This window comes from Aotus nancymaae, unplaced genomic scaffold (assembly GCF_030222135.1).
Source record: "Aotus nancymaae isolate 86718 unplaced genomic scaffold, 86718_ANA_hifiasm-v0.15.2.pri h1tg000002l, whole genome shotgun sequence".
NCBI lineage: Eukaryota > Metazoa > Chordata > Mammalia > Primates > Aotidae > Aotus > Aotus nancymaae.
The window spans coordinates 23,464,133-23,489,133 of record NW_026988413.1 but is presented as its reverse complement, the minus strand read 5'-3'; the positions used below and the strand labels follow the sequence as shown (position 1 = coordinate 23,489,133).

The 25,001-nt window shown below is 39.9% G+C and overlaps 1 protein-coding gene and 1 pseudogene across 2 annotated transcripts in view; one reads left to right on the top strand and one right to left on the bottom strand.

Annotated features, from left to right (window-relative positions):
* Nucleotides 1-25,001, top strand: part of EXOC4 (exocyst complex component 4) — an 819,820-nt gene that overhangs the window by 344,295 nt on the left and 450,524 nt on the right. The gene's annotated exons all lie outside the window — the stretch shown is intronic.
* LOC105732024 (keratin, type II cytoskeletal 8-like) lies at nt 8,772-10,270 on the bottom strand (annotated as a pseudogene).

Sequence of the window (25,001 nt, the reverse complement as noted above, 5' to 3'; positions counted from 1 at the left end):
TTAGTCCAGACACTTGCAAAATGAAAACAAGAAGAATAAAGACTACTTGCCTCTGCCAGGCTAGTGGTGTCTTTGACTTTCATAATGAAAATTGGATCTCGGGGGAGCAATTGCTTGATCTCAGAACTAACTGAAGCTCCAGTGCTCAGAGTGAAACTAAACTAGACTGGCCTTGGACAGGGGTGGAGTTAGCAGCCAATTTTATTCCAATCATTTTTCTTTTATAAAAAATGTTGGCCGGGCGCGGTGGCTCAAGCCTGTAATCCCAGCACTTTGGGAGGCCGAGGCGGGTGGATCACGAGGTTAAGAGATCGAGACCATCCCGGTCAACATTGTGAAACCCCGTCTCTATTAATACAAAAAAATTAGCTGGGCACGGTGGCGCGTGCCTGTAATCCCAGCTACTCAGGAGGCTGAGGCAGGAGAATTGCCTGAACCCAGGAGGCGGAGGTTGCGGTGAGCCGAGATCGCGCCATTGCACTCCAGCCTGGGTAACAAGAGCGAGACTCCGTCTCAAAAAAAAAAAAAAAAAAAAATGTTTACATGCCAGATTGAGCAAAAATTAAGTAAAATGCAAGTTTTAGCATCATTGTTTGAACCTATCAGCAAATTCAGATGGCTTGAATATGTAATTAACAGTTAAATTTGTCCTCCAGATTTTTTTTTTAAGCTTCCAGCATACCAGGCAGGAAATTGGAATTAGAAAGGAGAACTCAGGATGTGAAACTCTCATTTCTGGTTCAGTTTTTTTTTTCCAAAGAAGCTATCCAGAGAAGAGTTAAATTTCCTGCCAACTATAACATGAAAGCTATGTTGTTGCTATTGCTTTTGTTTTGAACTTTGCAAAAAGAAAAAAAATATTCACCGAGCACTACACTTTGATTAGTTCTTGCAGTGTTCTTTTTTTCCCTCAGGGGAGACTGTAGACTGTAATTTCATCACAAAAAAACATGGTGCCTATGCTCCAAGCAAAGTTTGAGTTTGTTTTTCCCTTGAGGATTTGACATTTTCTGTTTCCTGACATTTTTACCATTGTTAGACACACTTCTTTGTATTTTTGCCCTATATTCATCCCCTAAGGGAAGTTGTGTATTTTATCTACTGGAAGGCAGGAATGCCTTCTGTTTTGGGCAAGACATTTAATTGTACAAATAAATTCAGCTATAGTGTAATAGACCAATCATTAGGAACTGGGCCATGTGGCAGCATTTAGATTTATGAGACCCAGATTCTTAGCTCATTCCAAAAAAGAAATTAAATACTGTGGACACAAAATGAATGATTTCCGTTTCTGCCTTCTTTATCCCCAGGATTTCCCATTTTACCCTTTAAAAATATTAAGTGATATCCTAAATACAAACCAAATGCTATTTGTTTCGGTATTTATGGTTTGCTTATTTGTGGTTTTCTGTTTCGTGGTTAATAATTTACTTACCATTAAGAAAAATATTAGCAATCTTTTTTGCCATTATTCTATATTTTCTCTATACAAACGCAATGTCCACATAAAAGGGAAATGAAGGCTTAACCACTTTTTTTGCCTTCTTTTCAGCTCTTTGGATTTAATTTTAACTAATAATTAAATATATGGCCAGGTGCGATTGCTCACGTGTGTATTCCCAGCACTTTGGGAGGCAGTGGCGTGCAGATCACCTGAGGTCAGGAGTTCAAGACCAGCATGGCCAACACGACGAAACCCTGTTTCAATTAAAAATACAAAAGTTAGCTGATCATAGTGGCGTGCGCCTGTAGTTCCGGCTACTCGGGAGACTGAGGCACAAGAAACGCTTGAACCCAGGAGGTGGAGGTTATAGTAAACCAGGATCACTCCATTGCGTGCCAGCCTCGGTGACAAGAGTGAAACTCCATCTCAGAATATATATATATAAAATATAAAATATATTTATATAATATATATGCTATATATTATATAAAAATATATAAAATATAATAAATAAATATATATACCACACATATATATATTTGTATGTATCTATATGTGTGTGTGTATATGTGTGTACATTGTGTGTGTATATATGTATGTATATGTGTGTGTATATATACACACAAGAGGGATTTCAAAAGTTCATGGATAAAAGGAAATAAAAGATATAAAATAAAAAAGTATAAACTGTATTTCTCAACATATGCTCCATCAAGATTAGGACACTTTTATAAGTGATGGTATTAGCCATTTAGTCGTTTCCTAAAGAACTGAGGGTCCTGGGAACCTAACCATGACAGTGCCATCTTTTTTACATTAATAACTTAAGAAAAAATGGTGGCCTTTAAAGATCAAGATTACCTGGACATTTTTCTGCTAAAAGTTTGGCTAACTTTCTCAAAACTCTCCCTTAATAAGCAAATAGTATCATTCATTGGCCCTCTAGAAAGCTGATGAGAATGCCTTGATCATCTCAAAAAGCAGTTGCCATGACCTTTGCTCCTCACCTGTCCATTTTTGCTTTGACTAAACCTCTTCCACCTCTTGGGAGGCATTGCTTTGTATTTTGTCTTCAGGATTGCACTTGCAAAGCCAAGTTCTGTCTCCTGTTATAGTTCCTCAGAGAAGTGCTTCAGGATCTTGATCTTTCTTGTTTAAGATTTCCATTGAAAGCTCTGTTCTTGGTCTCAACAGCTCTGAGCACAACAGTTTTGCCATGCAGAGTACAAAGTTTGCTCAACTTTAATTTTCCAGTCAGGAGTGTAGGTGAGCTGAACCAGATGGGTTATCTACCATGTTGGCTATTGTTTGTGCTGTTAGTTGTCAGTCCTCTTTAATTACGGCATGAACAAGATTTTTTCCTCACAAATTGATGTGTTTGGCCTGCTGCTATAGGATTCATTTTCAAGATTGTCTTGTCCCTTCTGAAAAGGAGTCATCTATTTATAAACTGCTGAAATTTCTGGGACATTATCCCCATAGTGTTTACATAAAGAATCGATAATCTTGATGCAGGATTTTTTGTTCCTTAGTTCAGCTAAAATCCAAGTTCTTGTCTCACGACCAGGAAAAATTAGGCATGCAAACACATGGAAAGATGAGAAGAGTGGAATTTATTAAAAGAAAGTTGTCAGCAGAAAATAGGGGGTCCTGCTAACAGGCTCCCACCTCGCAGATTGAATACCAGGCCACCACATGCAAGCTGAAGACGCCTGGCTCCCCTCCTTGTCTATGGCTTGATTTCTGGTGTCTCCACCCCATTCTCCCAGTGCACATGCTGGCCCCCGGTTCATGCAGTTTCTCTTATCTGCCTCTTGTATCTATCAGTTTCACCACTCTTCCACCCAAGCTTCACCATATTTTTTTCTATTTTTTAAATGTAATTTATTATTATTATTTTAAAGTAGGGTCTCCCCCTGTCTCCTAGGTGGAGTGCAGTATAATTTTGATATGGACAGGAAGTAGGGAAATACTAAGTAGAAAGGGGTGGGGTCCCTGACAAGGGCTCCAACCCCAAGCCTGGACCCAGAGCCCAAAGTGAGAACATAAATTCCTATTTTCCCACCTAAATGCTGCCTTTTCTAAAATCACCCTGGCCTTCTCTGCGCTTATCCTATACCCATAAAAACCCCAGGCTCCACTGACAGAGGAGCCGGGCAGAGTGGTGGAGAAGGAGAGAAGAGAAAAGAAGCAACCGTATGTCAGGGAGAAGCAGCTTGACCTCAGAGGGACGCTTGACAGTGAGACTTCAGGGAAGAGTTTGGCTGGGGATGGCCGAACCTCAGGGGAAGACCACCTTCCCACTGGATCCTCTTTCCAGCTTTCTATCCCTCTGAGAGCCACTTTCATCAGCCTTAAAATCCCTTGCATCTACCATCTTCAATTCAGTCCTGTGACTTGATTCTTCTTGGATGCCGAACAAGAGCTTGGGATACGGAGGGCTGTCACTCTGAGCTGTTAAACACTTAGCCATCTGTGGATGGCAAAGCTAAGAGAGCACACTAATATTCCCTCTGGAGTATCACCAATTGTGGACAGGGCACCTCCCTAGACACTGCCATGAGGCTGGTACAGGGTTTGTTCCTGCCCTAAGGCACTTGCCCCAGCCCTTGCACCTGGTCACCTGTGTGCTCCCCTTCCTGTGAGGGGTTGAGGGCTGTGGGCTGAGTAAACGAGCCACCCTCTTTGAGAGTCCTACAAAAGGGTCAAGGGAACTATCTTGCTTCAATTGCATCTTCTCCCTAGTTGCTGAGAGTATAGGCATGTATCACCACACCTGGCTAATTTTTAAAATGTTTTTTGTGGAGATGGAATCTCACTATTTCTCCCATGCTGGTCTCAAACTCCTGGCCTCAAACTGTCCTCCCACTTCAGCCTCCCAAAGTTCTGGGATTATAGGGTGAGATTCTGGGATTACAGGCCTTGGCGCCCAGCCTTCACCATAATTTTGATGTTCATTCTGGCTTCAATTTTAGCAGAATTCATGTTGCTCTGTTAGAGGCGCTTTTTAAACTGATGTTTTATCCTTTTTAGTACCTCAAAGTAGATCTTGTTCAGGCATGCAATACCAAGTTAGTACAGACTTACTGTGATACAAAAAATTTTTTGAAACCCATATATAGTTTTTTTCATATGCATTTTCTATGTTTTTTTTTTGAGACAGAGTCTCGCTCTGTCTCCAGGCTGGAGTGCCGTGGCGTGATCTCCGCTCACTGCAACCTCTGACTCCCTGGTTCAAGCTATGCTTCTGCCTCAGCATCCCAAGTAGCTGGGATTACAGACGTGTGCCACCATGCCCAGCTAATTTTTGTATTTTAAGTAGAATCGGGGTTTCACCATGTTGGCCAGGATGGTCTCGATCTTCTGACCTCATGATTCATCCACCTTGGCCTCCCAAAGTGGTGGGATTACAGGCATGAGCCACCGTGCCTGGCCTGCATTGGTAGGTATTCATTAAAGTTAACCTTTCAAAATTAGGCACGTCTTTTGTTTTGGTGTCCGTAATTCTTGTTATTCTTGATTTTTTGTGAACCACTGGAGAGAAGAAGTGCTATCAACAGTCATCAATTCTGTACTGTGGTAAGCACTGTGATGCTATTGTTTCATTTTGTTTTTACAAGTGAAACAGGCAAATGAATCACATACCGGCAAGAAGAGATTTGTCAAGGCAAGATTGGAGATGCTGCTTCATTGTTCTGGTTGTTTCTTTGTTAGTTCTTTGTATCTCTTGTTCATGATCTGAAATTAACTCTGTTAATCCTTACCCAGGAGGCATAACCTTCAGAGCCAAACAGAATCCAGCTAGAAATCTTTAAGCCATAGGCTATCTTGCTCCCTGAATCACTAATGTGTAATTCTAATGTGTGTGATTATAAATTGGGAATCAGTGTGTTTTGGGGAATCTGGATTGAGAAGAGTAACTGGTGAAATTTAGTTGTCAGCTCTGTGTGGTAAATAATCATAGGGGATCTTTACGGATGAAAGCTCTTGGATTATAGAAATCTCTCCTGATTCTAGATTCTTTTTCAGTTCCGATTCTCATATATTGCAAGGCTTTCAAAGACAATTCTTCTCCACTTGTCACAACTCCTGCACCTTGATTTTCTAATTTTTTGGAAGAGCATTTCTGTAATAGATTACCAAACGTATTTTGAGCAAATATGGTAAAATAGATAACATTCTTAAGAAGAACATGCAAAATTATTTATTAAGCAAACAGAAGCAGACCAGTTTTGTGTTTTATTCTGATTAAATATTAAAACAAGAATAAATGCTTTCTAATTTTGTATTGGAACACACATTTTATGTGGTTATTTAACAATGTAGAAAGTTAAATGATTTTTAAAGAATGAATATCAAAAAAATACCGGTGCCTAACTGTAGATTAGATAAAAATAGTGTTCTTACAACAAGTAGAATTGAAGCACAGTAATTAAGAGACTATCCTCAAACTGAGATAGTCATATTGACCGTTCTGAGTGTTATTGAGGCAAAACTATGTTAAGATGAGCTCAGACAGTCATCTTAAAATCTGTGAATTGTCAGAACCCTTAAATGTGAACCACTTTGATGCAACGTATCTGTTGCTTCCCTTTAACCAACAAGAGTTGATGTGTGAGTCTTTGTATATTAGAGAGACAATGGCTAAAAACTAACTGGAAGAAAATATAATCAGGTGATGAGAGATAGAGTTAAAAAAAGAGTGAATAATACTGCCATTTGAAGACCTTTTTGTCTTCTTTTCCTTTAGCAAATATTATTGAGTTCCTACCATGTGATAGACAGTTTTTTGGGCAGGGAGTATAGGCAGTGAACAAAACAGACAAGGTCGCTGCTTTCATGGAGCTTACATTTGTTATGTAGAGTAGGTGAGACAAGAAATAAATGAGCTTGAGTCTTTTTAAGCCTACTCTGGCTCAAGAGCCTGCCCAAATAAAAGATTAATAAATAAAATTAATTAATAAGCAGATCTGATTATGGGAAGTGCTAACAAGAAAAATGAAGCAGTTTAGGGGCAGAGTAATGATGGGAGTAGTTGTTAGTTGCTATTTCGGATCCAGTGGTCAGGGAACACCCTGGTAAGGTGACATTTGAGCAGGAGCTGAAGGAAGTCAAGGAACCATGCAGATGTAGAGGTGGGGATGGAGGAAGTCATTGAGGACCAATAAGGAAACCAGTGTGGATGGAGGAGTGTAGGTAGTGGGGAGAGTAGGTGGATGAGATCAGAGAGGACTTTTTTTCCCCATGGAGGAAAGGAAGAGAAGGAGGATGGAACTAAGTAGACTGTGCAGGAGCATGCAGGAGAATCAGAGCGGGTGGTATCCTGGAGGCCAAAAGAAGAAGAGAGTTGATCAATAGTCTGTGTCAGATGCTGCTGATACCCCTAGAAGTGGTGAACAAAGCTCTTGGTCCTACAGCCTATAAAGTCTGTCTCTTCCTTTCCCCTGTCCTTTGTCCCTTGCTGTGAGATCTGTAGTTCTTATAACTAACTTGCTTTTATTGCATATGCTTTTCTTAAGACTTTTCTCACAAATACCTGTTTTGCATACCTCTGTAGATTAGCATCTACTTTTATGGGATGAATTATTTCTGGTGTGCTTGTTTTGTTTTGTGTGTTTGTATGTCAGGAAAACATTTTTTAGTTCTTTCTATGTGTCAGGCATTGTGCTGAGCACTTGATGTGCATGATCTCATTTGATCCTTGTTATAGCCTTATGAGCTGTAACTACCCTTATCCCCATGTTACTGATAAGGAAACTGGTGATCAGAGAGGTTTAGAAATCCATGCAAAGTCACACAGTCGGTGGCAGAATTGTTTTTTAAACATCAGTCTTTCTAATTCTAAAACTTTCACTCCTAGCAATAAGGAGTTCCTAACTGTACCTTATGTTGTCTTCTCACCAAATCTGTCTACTATTAGAGTTTTTGTAAGAAACTGATGGAAAGGCTCAGATTCTAGTATCTCCCCCTGTACCTACCCACTGTGCCTCTGTCTTCTCTGGATTCTCCTACAGAGCCAAAGCCCAAATTCTGGCAGTCCTGTCTGCCTGTCTTTTTTCTGGCTAAGAGTGGCTCCCAACCAACCCCACCTTTCCCCCACACTCCCATTTGCTTTGCTCCAACAGGCTCTCCCTGTACCATTTTATTCCCATGTCTTCTGCCTCTGCCCTTTTCTTCCTGTGCCTTTATCTGAGTCATTTCTTGCTCTGATCTCATGGCCTAAAATGCTGCATTTCTTTGGTGTCTCAATCCTTGACCTAATCTAGATTTCTTTCATGCTATTTAATGAAAACTCTATTTGGTTTTCCACATTGGAAAAAGAAAATGTTCCATAGATTTATGAGAATTTCTGTGATTTCTGGCTGTTTTCTTTCTTTTTTTTTTTTATGTTTTGTAATGTGCTGCCTCATTTTGGAGAAAAGACAAAAATAGGCTAACTTTGTTTTAAAACTAGGGAAAATGTGCATGAAACTGTTCATATTTGCAAAATGAATTAATAGTAGAACTACTTAAATTAGATGTTCCTACTTTAAACTCCCTTTCTTTATCATAGATCTCTCTGTTTCCATAACTCAGCTATGTATTCTTGTTTGTTTATCATCGTTTGTTTGTTGTCTTTGGAACTTGGTAAATGAATGAAATGATTTTGTAGAGAAATTCACTCTTCCTTCCATTAAAGTGGCTCCCCCAGAAGTGCAACAAGGAATCTCTCAAATAGGGTGAGCTTTAGTCACATTACAGGAGTTGGATTCCAGCTTCATTTCCCTGCCAGTCTCATGGTTTTTCCCTTTTCCACATATGAACTTCATCTTCAGCTTGGTTCTAAGGTGGGCATAGTGCCCAGCATCGTAACTGTCATAGCTGTAACATCCACTCAAGACCTCTAGAAGCAACAAAGGCTCATCTCTTTCTGACTCTATAAGGCAGTGAACCTTTACTGGAAGACTCCCATGTTTCGTTAGCCTGAATTGTGGACCTTGCCTATATCTATTTATGGCCAAGGACTTTGGGTTAGTCTCCCATGAAGCATCCTGCTGTCCAGAAGAACAGAATCAGGGTTCTTTTTTTTTTTTTTTTTTTTTTTTTTCTGAGCTAGCTGAGATTTTATTTTGGACCAAAAAAAAAAAAAAAGCAATTGAAATGTTTTGCAGCTAGAGGCATGGGCAAGGAGGGTCCCCAGGCAGTAAACTCCCCGAGGGTGGGCTGAGGACTAGGGCTGAGCGTCAGATGGGTCTCCTATTCCCTGTGATCCCCTGCACAGCAGCCTCCCTCCCGGGCTCTGAGGCAGCCTCAGGAGGGGCAGGCTGGGAGGGGCTGTTGCAGCTGTTCACTTGGGCAGGACATCAGAGGACTCGGACACCAGCCTCCCATCGTGGGTCTCAATCTTCTTCACAACCACAGCCTTGGTGGAGCTGGTGCGGCTGATGGAGCTGGAGCCCACGCCAGAGCCAAAGCTGGAGCCCAGGCCGTAGCTGAGGCCAGGGCTTGTGAGGCCCCCATAGGCAGAGCTCAGACCACCTGCATAGCCGCTGGTGGTCTTCGTGTGGATACTCATGTTCTGCATCCCGGACTCCAGCTGGCTCTCCTCGCCCTCCAGTAGCTTGCGGTAGGTGGCGATCTCGATGTCCAGGGCCAGTTTGACGTTCATCAGCTCCTGGTACTCACACAGCTGCCGTGCCATGTCCTGCTTGGCCCGCTGCAGGGCGATCTCCAGCTCCTGCTGCTTGGCACGAGCATCCTTGAGTGCCAGCTCCCCGCGATGCTCAGCATCTGCAATGGCGGCCTCCAGGGAAGCCCTCTGGCCTTTGAGGCCCTCAATCTCAGCCTGGAGCTGGCTGACGTTCCGGTTCATCTCGGAGATCTCAGTCTTCGTACGCTGCAGGTCATCCCCGTGCTTCCCAGCCAGCGTCTGGAGCTCCTCATACTTGATCTGGTATACGCTCACCGCCTCAGCCCGGCTGCGACTGGCAATTTCCTTGTACTGCGCCTTGACCTCAGCGATGATGCTATCCATGTCCAGGGAGCGGCTGTTGTCCATGGACAGCACCACAGACGTGTCGGAGATCTGGGACTGCAGCTCTCGGATCTCCTCTTCATACAGCTGCCTGAGGAAGTTGATCTCGTCAATCAGTCCTTCCAGGCGAGACTCCAGCTCTACCTTGTTCATGTAAGCTTCATCCACATCCTTCTTGATGAGGACAAATTCATCCTCCATCTCTGTACACTTATTGATCTCTTCCTCATACTTGTTCTTGAAATCCTCCACCAGCCCCTGCATGTTGCCAAGCTCCGCCTCCAGCTTCAGCTTCTCTTGGCCCAGCGTCTCCAGCTGCCGCCTCAGGTTGTTGATGTAGCTCTCAAACATGTTGTCCATGTTGCTCCAAGCCGTTTTCTGCTGCTGCAGGAGGCTCCACTTGGTCTCCAGCATCTTGTTCTGCTGCTTCAGGAACCGCACCTTGTCGATGAAGGAAGCAAACTTGTTGTTGAGGGTCTTGATCTACTCCTTCTCCTGGGTACGCACGGCCTGGATGTTGGGGCCCACATCCATCTTAATGGGGTTCAGCAGGCTCTGGTTGATGGTGACTGCAGTGATGCCTCCCATGCCTATGCCGCTGGCCCCAGCATAGCCTGCACCCAGGCCACCCCGGAAGCTACTGGTGCTCACTCGGGAGCTTAAGCGGGCACTGGGCCCACTCGTGAAGGAGCGGCTGCTGAAGGCCCCGGGGCCAGAGGTGGACACCTTGTAGGACTTCTGGGTCACCCTGATGGACATGGTGGAGGCAGGAGTGGAGGCAGGCGGGCTGAACCAGAGACAGATTCCAGAAGGAACGGAGAAGCTGCTTCTAGAATCAGGGTTCTTTTGAGAGGAAGCAATCATGGAGGATATGAATTTAGGTTGACAGCCAGGTTTTTAGTTTGTCTTCTTCAGTATATGTGGACTATCCCCTCAGCCAGCTGGATTGTCCAGATCGTTTGGTGAATAGCACAGAGATAATTCATGTCACTGAAGCACCCCCGCTCCTCACTTTTATCAGTATGGATTAGATTCTGCTGCCAGTAGCAAAGACCTAAAATAACAATGACCTCTACAAATGGACATTTTACCTTCTTACTTATAAGTCAGATGTAGTTCAGGGCTGATATGACAGCCTTGTTCCTTAGAATGCTTGGAGAGTTAGGCTTCTTCCAACTCATTCTATGGCTAAACAGTGGTTCAAAATGGTGGCCATTGCAGCTACTGAATGGAGAAAGGGACAAAGTATTTAGGTTAGTGCAAAAGTAACTGTGGTTTTTGCCGTTAAAAGTGATGCCATCATGTCTGTAATCCCAGAACTTTGGGAGGATGAGGCGGGCAGATCATCTGAGGCCAGGATCAGCCTGGCCAACATGACAAAATCCTGTCTCTACTAAAAATACAAAAAAATTAGCCGGGCATGGTGGTAGTGGGAACCTGTAATCCCAGCTACTCAGGAAGCTGAGGCAGGAGAATTGCTTGAAATGGGGAGGCGGAGGCTGCAGTGAGCTGAGATCATGCCATTGCACTTCAGCCTGAGCAACAAGAGTGAAACTCCGTCTCAAAAAACAAAAAATGTATTGGCAAAACCGCAATTACTTTTTGTACCAACCTAACAGGGACAAAAGGCTTATACCAGCTGTCATTTCAGGAATGTTCTAAGAAGCTACCACAGAACACTTCTACTTATGTCTCACATGACAAAAGCCATACCTAACTGCAAGGGAGGGCCAAAAGTGTAGTCTTAATTCTAAGAAAAAATCAGGGGAGAATAATTATTGACCACAGCTAACAGTTTCTGCTGCATCCTCATCTAATCACCTGAGTTAATTGTGTTAGTGAACAGACGATCAATTACTTAGTATTTGGACTTTGTTTATCTCCATTTGTCGTTTTGAAAGCTGTGCCAGTATCAGCAGAATGATGTTTGATGTTCTAGAGACTGCAGAGCTTAATGTGTGTGGCTATTCTGTCTGGAGTGGCAGCCACAAATCACATGAAGCTATCAAGTTCTTAAAATGTGGTTAATGCAAGTGAGGAACCAAATTTTAAACTTAATTTAAGTTAAAAACTGATATTTGATTCAGTTTGGGAAACTTTTAATTATGTCTCGAACAACTTGGGTATGTGACTCTACTTTTGCAAATGTAAATTTTATAAAATCTAAATGTAGATCAAATATTTCCGAGAACATTTAACATCTGAATTGAATTGTACTGTAAGTATAATATGCAAACTGGATTTCAGACTTTAGTCTTTAAGATATCTCAATTTTTAAATGTGACTGCATGTTTGCATGACATTTTGGCTATCTCAGGTTAAATAAAAATATTAATGCAACTAATTTCACTTGTTTCATTTTACCTTTTTAATGTGGCTATTGGAAAATATAGAATTATATATGTGACCTGCATTATAGTTCCATTGGTTGGCACTATTATAAAGCCTCATCTCTTAATAGAGGACATGACTATGTACAAATGAGGAGACTTCTTAGTATCTCCTGATTTCAGAAGAAACAAATTTTTAAGATGAATACAGCTGGGCCTTATCTTTTTGTCATAATGTCCTTGGTGAATGCGACTGTCTTCTTTTTTCTTTATATTCATGTATTTCTCTGCTTCTTTCACATTGTCATGATCCTTTTCTCAGCCTTCCCCTTAACCCTGCCTCTACCAGAAATAGGACTTCTCTAATGGCTGTTTAACAGAAGATGACCATACTGTGTAATCTTCATGTGATGTACTTCACTGAATATGATGCATTTATTGCCTCTTTGATGTCAGATACCAAATTAGCTTTTCTGACATTAATTTCCATAGCTAGGATGGGCTTTTGCTGGACATTGGTCATTTCTGAGATGAAAAATGAGCAGAGACCAAACCTTTTATTTTTTGAAATTGTGTTGAGTATATCGTGTCCAGAGCATACCTTTTATTTACTATTTTATTTCTTTTGGTATTTCTGGGGGATAAAGTGGTGTGATTCTTATTCTATAAAGTACAAACTCATGTTCACCTTGGCATTCTTACCCTAAAATATCACACTACAAGTTAACTGTAGAGCAGGTGTTAGAAATTGAACAGATCCCTGAATTTTGCTTTTTTGGAAACAGGGTTTCACTACTGTCTCCCAGCCTGGATTGCAGTGGTACGATCATGGCTCACTGCATCTTAAACCTCCTCTGCTCAGGTAATCCTCCCACTTCAGCCTCCCAGGTAGCTGGGACTACAGGTGGGTGCTGCCATGCCTACGTAATTTTTTGTGTTTTTAGAAGAGATTTCACCATGTTGCCCAGGCTGTTTGTGAACTCCTGGCCTGAAGCAATCTGTTGGCATAGGCCTCCCAAAGTGCTGGAGTACAGGCATAAGCCACTGTCCCCTGACTTTTGAGGTCTTTGAATGCTGCTTACATTGTCTAGTGTTTTTATTTATTTTCAACCACTAACCATCTGTGAGGATGTTAGGCAAGATGCTTCACCTTTTGGTATCTTGGTTTTCTCATCAGTTGCTTCAGTAACATTTGCTTTACCTCATAATACTGTGAGGCTCAGAGGAGAATATGACTGCAAAGGCAATTTGGCCACTTAGTGGCTACGTTATTGTAAGATATTATTTACATAGACCTATTTTCTTCTTCAGTGAGATGAGAGTGGTGTAATTTTCCACTTTCCCAATCACCTAGGTGCAGTGTACCCTCTATTATTTGCACTAATGGAGAGAATCAATGTTGCAAATTTTCCAAAAAGGCATATAATTAGAAAACCATTCAGAAAATAATTTAACATTTACATTTACATATGGGTCTCTCTTGTGTTCCAAGAATTCATAATTCAGAAAACAAAAGCAAAAAAAAAAAGTCTGACTCAGAAGAAAATAAGCTTTACAACTTGTCATCTTAGTCTTTTGTTCCCAGCAGCCTGCTGTGGGACAGATCCGTATCTATGTCTCTAACTGGTGCAGAGTTCTAGTTTACAGCATTTTTGGCTTATTTTTATTTTTTAACATTTCAAACCTCTAGTCAGACAGGAACTGACTTGTGTGAAGCATCTTTTTTCTCAGCATCTATAGCAGTATCAACTACATACAAATTATGCTAAGAAAGTGTGTAATTAAATCCTGTCAATGTACATTTGAAAGCAGGGTGGCAGTGAATCACCTATCCTGGGAATAATCCTGGATTGTCCTGGAAGAGTACCTAGAAACAGCTGTACACTGCATTGTCCAGCCTCCCCTTGGTTTATATGCTGCTTTTTTAAAAATTGAGGAATAGGTTGTTTGTCATATTCTTTTCATAGACCTCTTAGTGATTGAGGTTTTTTTTCAGGATAAAAATCTGATTGTTCTTTTAAGTCATTGAAATGGTGGATTTTGTTGTTTTATTGGTGTCCTTTGACTTGGTATACTTCTTGATAGTCAGGTTATTTTTATTTGAAGAATAGCTTCCCTTTTATCAGTGGAAAGATATAGTGGAAATATTTGGAGGGGTGTGTGTGTGTGTGTGTGTGTGTGTGTGTGTACATATATATATATATATATTTGGGGATACATATTTTTCAAAAATTAAGGACTAGTTCATTCCCTTCCATTCTAATAGGGCATAAATCTGAATTGTATATTTCTCCCACCATTGTATTCATGTTTCCTGGTTGACATGATCTTTATAAATGAACAAAACATTTCAGTACAGCCTCTCTCTCCCTATCTTCATGCTCCTTTCCCACTGCTACTTTGCCTACTTCTCTCCTAGTTGTAAAAAGAAGAATGCCCTAGAAGTGGGATCCGAGCAGACGGGATAGGCTAGCCATTTCTGCTTTCCTTCTCTCTCTTTCATGATGACAGAGAGCAACTCCCTTGTGCTTGCACCAGCCACAGTAGCAGTGAGAATCGAGCAGACAGGATGGACGAGCAATTTCTGCTTTCCTTTTCTCTCCTCTTTCTCTTGATGAAAGAGAACAACTCCCCTGTGCTCCCATCAGCCACAGTAGCAGTGGTGGCAGCTGTTGTATCTTAAAGTGTGATTGTGGCCTTTGCCATTTCACCAGGATGTGTCCTAAAAATAGAGCTGGTGGTGGAGTTAAGTCAAGCCACATGGTTTCCTGAACACTGGGGACCTGTGTCTATTGCTGGCTTGGCACTGAAAATGCTCTATTCCAAATTTCTGCTTTGAAGAAAGCCTCCCGACTATCTCTGGGGCATGGAGGCAATCCAATCCAGATCCTGCACCTGCCCACCCAGCTGGTCACCAGTTTTACAGGTTCATATTTTCCAGTACTTTTGTTGACTGTATAACCTCAATTGGGTGACTGCATACCTAAATGACAGTGTATGTGTGCGTATGTTTGTAAAAATATACAGCTCCCAATAAGGAGGTTGTATGTCATATCATAAACAAATTTTTATCTATAGAAGGTGCATAGATATAAAGTTTTTGGAATTTTGCTAAGTTGAGTCCAGCATGATACTGACACACTGACTTTTATGAAATTGGTTTTTATTAAAGTCTGCAGGTTGTTCTTGTCCTGGCAATGGCTTTGATTAAGCAATGTAGTAGGGTCATATCCTAGAATAACAGCATTTCCAAATCCCTGGCTGTTTTTGAAAGAATTGTGATTAAAGTTCTGGCTGTTTTCCCATGATTACTAATGTCTGCTGAGGGTTGAGTTTCTCAGGTTGTTATTGACGATTTAGTTGCGTGGCAGCCCCTGTGCTTTCTTGCCAGTGTCAGTGGCATTCTCCAGGGGAAGTGATTTCACATTGAAATGTGAGAACTAAAAGCTGTAACAAAATTAACACAGGGTCTAGGGTTTCTGATGTGACTACAGAACTAGAATGGGACTGTTTCCTAAAGCCTAATTCATCTGTGATTGAATTTCAGACTAAACAAAGCTGCCATGATGAGAAGGTAGAGAAACTCATCTAAAAGAGATTATGGATGAACAGGGTAAAGTCTAGACAAGCATCTATTTCAGCTTCAGCTGGGCCTTTCTTCTTGACAAGTGTGTTCTGTGCCTTGGCATGAGCAGCTCAGGCAGCAGCTCACTTGGGAAAACCCATGCTGTTAGGAATGATCTGTTTGCCTGCCAGTGGAAAATGGGAAATGAGATCCTTTCTTACACAATATGTAGGAAAAAAATCAGTGTTGTGTGTGTTGGGTGGCAGGGGTGGCTCCCTAGGTTTTAAGATATATTATGGAATTATGGTTGTCTAAAATCAAACAAACAAATTATTGAACATCTCTTTCCACATTGAAAAATATATGCCGCATTTTAGAAATCAAGAATATTGAATATGAGGTGGGCTTTTTTGTTCTGTTTTTGTTTTGTTTTTAAGTTGCTACCAAATTTAAATTTTACTTAATTTCCCTCTTTCACCTGCTGGTCTTTTACCTTGGAAATTCTAGAACTTGGGGTCTTAATTCTCTATATATGTAGGTTATGATGTCCTGAGGTAGACCACTGTATTTTAGGTTCTTTTTTTTCTCTCATGGTGCCATACTCAAAATAGTTTTGTAATGCCTGTCTGGATTGATTTAGAACTTCCTCTTTGTGCTCTACAAAAAGTAATTTTTAAACTCAAAAACAGCTTCATGCAAAATCCTAAATGCAGTCATTTGTCACTTAATGATGGGGGTATCTTTTGAGAAATGCATCGTTAGGTGATTTCATCATTTTGTGCACATCATGGAGTGTACTTTTACAAACGTGGATGGTATAGCCTGCTACACACCTAGGCTATATGGTACAGCTTGTTGCTCCTGGTATAGTTTATGGTATGCCTGTTGCTTTATAAACCCATACAACATATTACTGGGCTGAATACTGTAGGCAGTTGTAACAAAGGGGTAAGTATTTGAGTATCTAAACATATGTAAACATAGAAATGATACAGTAAAAATGGTCCATCTGTATAGTGCCTTTACCATATGAATGGGGCTTACAAGACTGGAAGTTCTCTGAGTGAGTGATGAGTGAATGTGAAGGCCTGGGGCATTACTGTATACTACTGTAGATGTTACAAATATTGTACACTTAGGCTATGCTTAATTTATGGAAAATCTTTTTCCATCTTTAGTAATAAACTTAGCTTACTGTAGCTTTTACTTTATAAATTTTTATTTTTCAACTTTTTTACTTTTGTAATACAGCTTAAAACACAAACACAATGTACAGCTGTACAAAAATATTTTTGTTATATCCTTATTTTGTAAGCTTTTTTCTAATTTTAGAATTTTTTTTTTTTTTTTACTTTTTAAACTTTTTTTACTTTTTAAACTTTTTTTATTAAAAACTAAGATACAAACAACACACATTAGCCCAGGCCTACACAAGGTCAGGATCACCAATATCACTGTCTTCCACCTCCACATCTTGTCCCACTGCAGGGTCTTCAGGGACAACAACATGCATGGAGCTGTCAGCGCTTATGATAACAATGCCTTCTTCTAGATCACCTCCTAAAGGACCTGCCTGAGGCTGCATTACAGTTACTTTTTTTTAATAAGTGAAAGGAGTACACACCAAAATAATGATAAGACTGTGATATAGTAAATACATAAACCATATCATAGTCATTTATTATCATTAGTAAGTATTGTGTACTGTTTGTAATTGTATGTGCTATGCTTTTATATGACTGGTGGTTCAGTAGGTTCGTTTATACCAGCATCACCACAGTATGTGAGTATTGCATTGTATAATGAGATGTTAGGACAGCTACGGCATCACTAGGTGACAGGAATTTTTCTGCTTCATTAGGATGTTACAGGACCACCATGGTATATGCTGTCCATCATTGTCTGAAACATCAGTGTATGTATGGCCCATGACAGTAATTAACATGACTTTTTCTTTGAGTGAGTTCTTAACTTGACACACTTGGTACTTCTTTAGCTCTGGTATCATCTTTGCATTAACCTCTAGTGCTGATTTCAAGACGAAACAGTGGACTTCTGGCCTAACCTCTTTTCATCTTTCGTAAGTTGTTAGGTATTCATGTTGGAAGGAAAGAGAGAAGCAAAATAGTAGGTATGTCTATGTGTGAAAATTAGAGACTAATTCATCAATTATGCAGCAAATGTTTTCTTAGTGCACACTGTTGTCAGACTCAGCTTTAGGTGCTTAAGATACAAGAGCAAACAAAACAAAGTTCCTGCAATCTTTTATTTTTTTTGAATATTTTGTTGAGACAACATTTATATAATATTCATTTCATACAGTTGTACAATCATCACTACTATGTAATTGTATGATTTTTATCACCTCTTTAGGAAACTGCTATTCATTAATAGTCACTCTGCACCCCTCTCTCCCCAGCCTCTGGAAACCACTGATCTATTTTCTGTTTCTATGGATTTGCCTGTTTTGGATGCTAAGTATAATGGAACCATAGAGTGTGTGGCCTTTATGTTGGGTTTCTGCCGCTTAGCATAATTTTTTAAGGCTCATCCATGATATAGCATGAGTCACTACTTTATTTGTTTTTCCTGAAGTAAGGATGACTTTTGAAGGAGCAAGCAGGGGATTACAGGTGGGTCAGAGTTTGTATTTGGACCTATTAAATTAGAGTCATGCTTAATGGAATTCCAGGGAAGATGTTGAGTAGTTAGTTGAAAACAGAAGTCTGGAGTTCAGGAGAGAGGTTTGGGCTGGAGATATAAGTTGAGGAGCCATTAGCATATAGATGGTACTTAAATATACCAGGTTAAATGAAATCTTCTACGGAGTATAGGTAGAGCAGAGAAAGGGTTCAGGAGTTTAGACTGGGGCACTCAAATGCTAAAAGTTCAGAAAAATGAGGCTGAATTAGGCAGAAAACCCCAGAAGGACTAGCTAGTGTGTTAGGAGGAGGATTAAGACAGTATAGGGTCTCAGAAGCTAAGTGAGAAGGTGTTTCTGGAAAGGAATGGTTAATTGTGTCAAGTGATACTGCTAGATCTAGTAAGAAAATAAGAAACATAAGGACTGGGAATTGTTCATTGACTGAGAGCATTTTAAAAAGGTAGCTTCCACACTAGCATTGGCAAGAGAGAAGGTGAGGGCCTGAGAGCTATGGATATTCCTGACCATTCCCATGCTCCTAATCTCCTACAAGTCTTTTTTTTTTTTTAATTTAATTTATTTTATTTTACTTTAGGTGTATACTATATCCAGCATTTCTTCTACTAGTCTTATGGCCTCACCTTTACAGTCTGTTCCATCTCATCATGCCCTTTGCCTCATTCCTGTCAGCTTCCACAGAGAGTCCAGGACTCACTAGGTATCTGCCATTATCAGGCTTTTTTTCCCCAATATTGCTCTATGCATCTCTCTTTCCTTTCAGTGTGCATTACCTGAACTTCCCTGTTTCATCATTGCAAATCTCTTATATCCTGAATATCTTCACTGAATGCTCCTTTAACCTTCTTCCCAGAGCAGTTAGAATTAAAACCCATCTTCCCCTTGAGAACCTGCTTCCTTTCCTTATTATTATTATTATTATTATTATTATTATTATTTTTGGAGGCAGAGTCTCTCTCTCTTGACCAGACTGGAGTGCAGTGGTGCGATCTCAGCACACTGCAATCTCTGCCTCCCAGGTTCAAGCAATTCTCCTTCTTCAGCCTCCTGAGTAGCTAGGACTACAGGGGTGCGCTGCCATGCCTGGCTAATTTTTTTTTATTTTTAATAGAGGCGGGGTTTCACCATGTTGGCCAGGCTGGTCTCAAACTCCTGACCTCAGGTGGTCCACCCACCTCAGCCTCCCAGAGTGCTGGGATTACAGGTGTGAGCCACCTTGCCTGGCCCTTTGCTAGTGTTTTAAATGGTGGCTCGTCTCCAACACATTAGTGTCATAAGTATCTTCCTTGTCTCTTCCAGATCATTTTCTTTCTCGTCTCCCTAAAAATTCCCATGCTTTTGGATTATTCGATCTGTTATTATTTCTTGCACTTATTTGTAGACCCTGGATTGTTCCACTTTTTTCTAGCTGTAGATCCTACAATGTGTATTTGCTAATAGTAATTTATTTTCCGAGTTCTGGCAAGCATCAGTGTTACAGCCTGGCTTCTATGTAGTTTACAATAGTGAGGATAAGTTTCTAGACCAGTTTTTCTTAGACATTAGTAAATATGGAAAATGACAAATGTATTAATCAGGCTCCTGCCATACAGCCATGATCTTTAAAAAAATGCGTGAATTTTAAGTGGTTTGTATAGTTGAAAGGAAAACTTAACACGTGTCTGACAAGCTGATCAAATGAGAAAGAGAAGGAAAATTGAGCCTCAACCTTTTGGGCAGCCAGTGAAAGTAAAGGCAAGTTGCAGTTTTCCGAGGCAGATGGAATGTGAACAACTAATAAATCAGGTTTTGAAACATTGAAGAACAACTTGTTTCAATGCATATGGTGTTGGATCTCAGACAAGATAGTATTGGATATAAAAATAGATTAGGCAACATCAGAAGGACATTGTACCTAAGCATTATCTGCATAACAATATTTAAATGCATTTCATGGCATCAAGCTCTGATATGTAGTAAATAAATAATTATATGGCACCAAAAGGAGCCTTCAAGATCTCCACAGAGTTGTACATGAAAGACATCAGAGTGAAATGGTACGATCATAAGCATTCTGTGATCATTCTAATTTCTTCATCTCTCTTGTGCTTTAAGATCAGAAGACTGTAATTGATTTATAGACTTTTCATAAGAAACACTAAAGTTAGAAGTACACATTATTATGATGGAGAAATTTGCATTAATGCTTGCTATATGCTGTGTGGTCATCTGTTATTCATGGAGTGATATAAAATGGACCATTGCATACAACTACATACCCATTAACTATAAAAACAAATTTCAGAAAAGCAAACAAGCATGGGTCTGAAATTTGAATTTCATATTCACCAAGTGAAGGGCTGGTAGGGGGAGCAAGCAAAAATTGATATCAGTAAGTCATTTTAAAGTCATCCTTTATTGACTTTTTTAGTCGGTAATAGAAATTTGTTTTTTGAAAATTTTTTTGAAATCTGGCATTTATTAGTAGAATATTATTCAACTCAAAGATGTTCAGAATTTCATAACAGAATTTTCCTGGGGGTGTATTATTAAGCTAGATTCTGGGAAATTAGTTTAATATGGAACATTTTAATCTGAGTTTGGGACTTAGTTTTGGTTGGGTAAATCGAAAACAACAATGGAAATACATTTTCCCTTGAAAAACAGGATGATGAGTCTAGTGGATATTTTCTCTTATATTCCTCAAAGGTATCTAGGTTAATAGTTTGTTTGATTGTCCCATTTGAGTTTGTGGCCATTTCTTTCTGCCTTCTCTGAATAGTTCTGTATTTGTTATGCTCATCAACTACTGAACACTATTAGAGATTTAGGCGTTACATTGAAATAGGAGTTAAACAGGAGGCTGAGGCAGGAGAATTGCCTGAACCCAGGAGGCGGAGGTTGCAGTGAGCCGAGATCGCGCCATTGCACTCCAGCCTGGGTAACGAGCGAAACTCCGTCTCAAAAAAAAAAAAAAAGAAATAGGAGTTAAAAAGATTTTCCCTTCAAGATGGTTACAGTCTCTGGGGAGGGAGAGAGCAATATATTTAGCTGTTTCAAAAAGCGTGGAGAATGAAGACGAAATGGAATATTACAGTATGAGATATGTGAGCCTAGTTTGGCAAAACAGTAATATGCTTCGGGCCCAGAATTTAAAGCTTTTCTCCGGTTACAGTAAGCTTGTAACCAACTTGTACCCAATTGTGATGTTTGACTTTCAGCCCCTTTATATTTGGAGATGTGCTGTAAGGATATGTTAAGCCAGGTTATTCCTTTAGTTAGGTACGTTCGAGACCATTGCCTTGTACCCCTGCATACCTCTTGCTAAACCTAATGGTTCCGATGATAGACACTGGATGTCATGCTACCAAGCCTTTTACTTAGCCTAACTCATGACTTACTGAGTGTATACTCTTTGCCAGACTGGTAGTCAGCAGAAGGAATCCAAATGACTGAAGGCAGGTGTTTACCTTGAGGAAGGTTACTTTAATAGGAGAACAATTAATGTTATAAATATGGTGATACAGGTTGAGCATCCCAAATCTGAAAATCCAAAATCTGAAATGATCTGGGTGCAGGCCTCATGACTGAATCCTAGCACTTTGGGAGGCAGAGATGGGAGGATTGCTTGAGCCCAGGAGTTCAAGACCAGCCTGGGCAATATAGGGAAACCCTGTCTCTACTTAAAAAAAAACTTTTAAAAATAAAAAAACATAAATCTGAAAGGCTCCAAAATTGGAAACTTTTTGAACGCATCCATGAGGCTCAAAGAAAATGCTCATTGGGATAATTTGAATTTCAGATTTGAGATGCTCAGCTGGTAAGCATATAATGCAAATATTCCAAAATCTAAAACAAAATTGGAAATCTGAAGTACTTCGGGTTTCAAGCATTTTGGATGAGTGATGTAGTTATCTGTGCAAGGTCAAAAAGCCCTGGGAAGGCCCTGTGGCTTTCTATAAACACTTTTGAATTGGAGAATACTATCCACAGTTTTGGCTTGAGGTGTTAAATTTTATCTTCCTTCAATTGTTAAATAAAGATTTTAATAAATGAATGTAGTATTCAAACTTGCAGCAACAGGGTTTAGGAGTACATCATACTAAAGACTCTAGTGGATGTGGGGAAAATTAATAAGTGGTTGTTATCTCTATTAAATATAATTGCTTTATTTCTTTCTTTCTTTTTCTTTTTTTGAGACAGAGTCTTGCTCTGTCGCCAGGCTGGAATGCAGTGGCATGATCTCGGCTCACTACAACCTCCAACTCCCTGGTTCAAGCGATTCTCCTGCCTCAGCCTCCCTAGTAGCTAGGATTACAGGCACTTGCCATCACACCCAACTAATTTTTGTATTTTTAGTAGAGACGGAGTTTCACCATGTTGGCTAGGATGGCTTATCTTCTGACCTTGTGATCTACCCACCTCAGCCTCCCAAAGCGCTAGGATTACAGGCATGAGCCACCATGCCCAGCCTTAACTGCTGTATTTCTGGTAGATTTATTTGCTTTTTTTGGAAGAATTTCAGACAAACACAAAATTTGGGAAAATAGAATAAATATAACTTAAATGTTCATTTCTTGCATTTAAGTGTCATATAGTTGTCAAGATTTTATAATATTGGCTTCATCTCCTATTTTATTTTCCTTTATGGAAATATTTTAAAGCAATTTCTAGACATTATGTCATTTTACCCCTGCTTGCCTGAATTCATATCTTTAAAACTAAGAGCACTTTCTTAGATAGCCACAAATCCATCAACTGGAATATCTAAGTGTGGGGAACTATAATTATACATTTTGCTTCCATTTAGGGTTCACTGATTAAAAGGAGGTAATGAAAAAGAAATAATTTTCGTTATATGGAATCCAATACAACAGTACAGAACTTCATTCTATTATTTTATGTGTGGACTATTTCCATACTGAAACTGAACTTGTAGTTCTTCCAGGCCTTGATTCAGATGTTTATGCCAAGTGATTTTTTTGGCTATTGTGAATATAACATATTCCAATTACATGTATATTGTGCCTGCAGTGAGTTGGAAAATAATAATTTTCTGATATTACTAATTCATAATGGCTCTGTATCAATTGCCCTCTTCTCTCGATTATGTGATAAGCACAGGGAATACATAGAAGTCAGCTGAGAAGAAACATTAATAGAGGAATATTTCCCTTCAACTGCAGCTCTCACACATAAATAAAAATTTATATGTGTAAAGCATAGTTATTACTAAACTGGGAAGAATCTGTATTTAAACATCATTGCTTTACATGTGGTTTTATCCTGGTGATGGAGGAAAGATAAAATTATAAGAATTGTGAAAATAGTGATAGACTCGGTAGGCCAGAGTAGGGTCAAGGTGGCTCACTGGAGCCAATGGTGCACATCTCTTCTCACTGAACATTCTGTGTTGTGTCATCATGTTAGTAGCTTAGAATCATCCACGATGGATATAGTTACACTACAGAAGTCAGCAAATGCTACAACAGGACTCTAGCCTCTTTCAGAGAGCTGGTTATCAAACATTGACCAACACATCAGTAATTATTGTCCATGAATAGCTTTTTACCTGTAGGATGAGAGGCCCAAACACTGCTTTATTGTTCTGTAATCTTAGTCTTCTTGAACACTGTTCTCATTGTTTCATAATCACTTGTTCCTTAGTGTGTGCACTATTCCTTTTTGTTCTTGATAGACATAACTAGATAAAATTAAACTTGTTAGAAATTTAATTTTCTTTCCATGATCCTCTACAACTGTGACAGGGAATAACAGTGAATTCTTCAGGGAAGCCTACTGCAGAAGCCTTGGTGATGGTCCCTGACTTAATATTTATGGGTGTAATCCCAGGATATTTTGATGAAATCCCAGAATCTCATTGTTGGAATTGATTCTTACATTCTAATCAATGCTTTAAATCTCCTTTATGAGACCACAAGAAGTGGACTTTCAGCTTCCCTTACGAAAAACAAACAAAAAACTTCAGTTGCAGGAAAGAAACTGTCTTCTAAGAAAGTCATTACTTTTTCATGCCCTTCTTAGTAAGTTTTTGCTTTTATAAAGTCAGACTGGCCTTTTTGAAAATTCCAATCTGTTTATTTTAATACTGTTTTCTAGGACCATGGAATACAATTTTAACTCCTTTTTCATCATATAGCTTTTCACATGTCACAAGACAGTAATCATATTCCTCCATATCTCTGACGTAAATATTCCCCATTTCTTCCAAGTTTTGTTTTATATTCTTGATAAAACTCTAAAACTTAAACCTGCTTTCCTCTGAGGATTCAACTCTTTTGTGATTTCCTTACAGCAGGGATTAGCAAAATGCACAACACTGTTTCCATGTTACAGTAACTAGCATTTATAATGTTCTTTATAAAAATTTTACAAAGAACTTCACACACATATATTTGTTGTTGTTGTTTTTAGTGACAGGGTCTCCCTCTCTCACCCAGGCTGCCATGCAGTGATGTCAGTATGGCTCACTGTAGCCGTGATCTCTTGGACTTAAAGCGATCCTCCCACCTCAGCCTTCCAAGGAGCTGGGACCACAGGCGTTGCACCACTATGCCTGGTTTTTTTCTGTATTTTTTTGTAGATGGAGTTTCACCGTGTTTCCAGGCTGGTCTTGAAATCCTGGGCTCAAATGATCTGTCTGCTTCAGCCTCCCAAAGGCTGGGATTACAGGCCTCAGCCATCATGGCTGGCCTTTATTTGTTCATTTAGTGAGAGAACTATGAGAGAGATTCTAGAGTGGTAACGATCACATTGTTATTCCCCAAGAAAATACGCCAATGAAATAGGACTGAGAGGTGTGATGGGCTTTGGTTGTTGTGGCCAGAGGTTTTGGCACTTTAGCATGGTTGATGATGGTCTCAAAAACTGCAGACCCTGTGTGCTGCTTGGCAGGGAGAACTGGAGACATTACAAATACTTTGCTATGGAACAGATAGGAAAAGCATTTTGAAGCTAGACTTTATATCAGGATAAACATTAAGGAA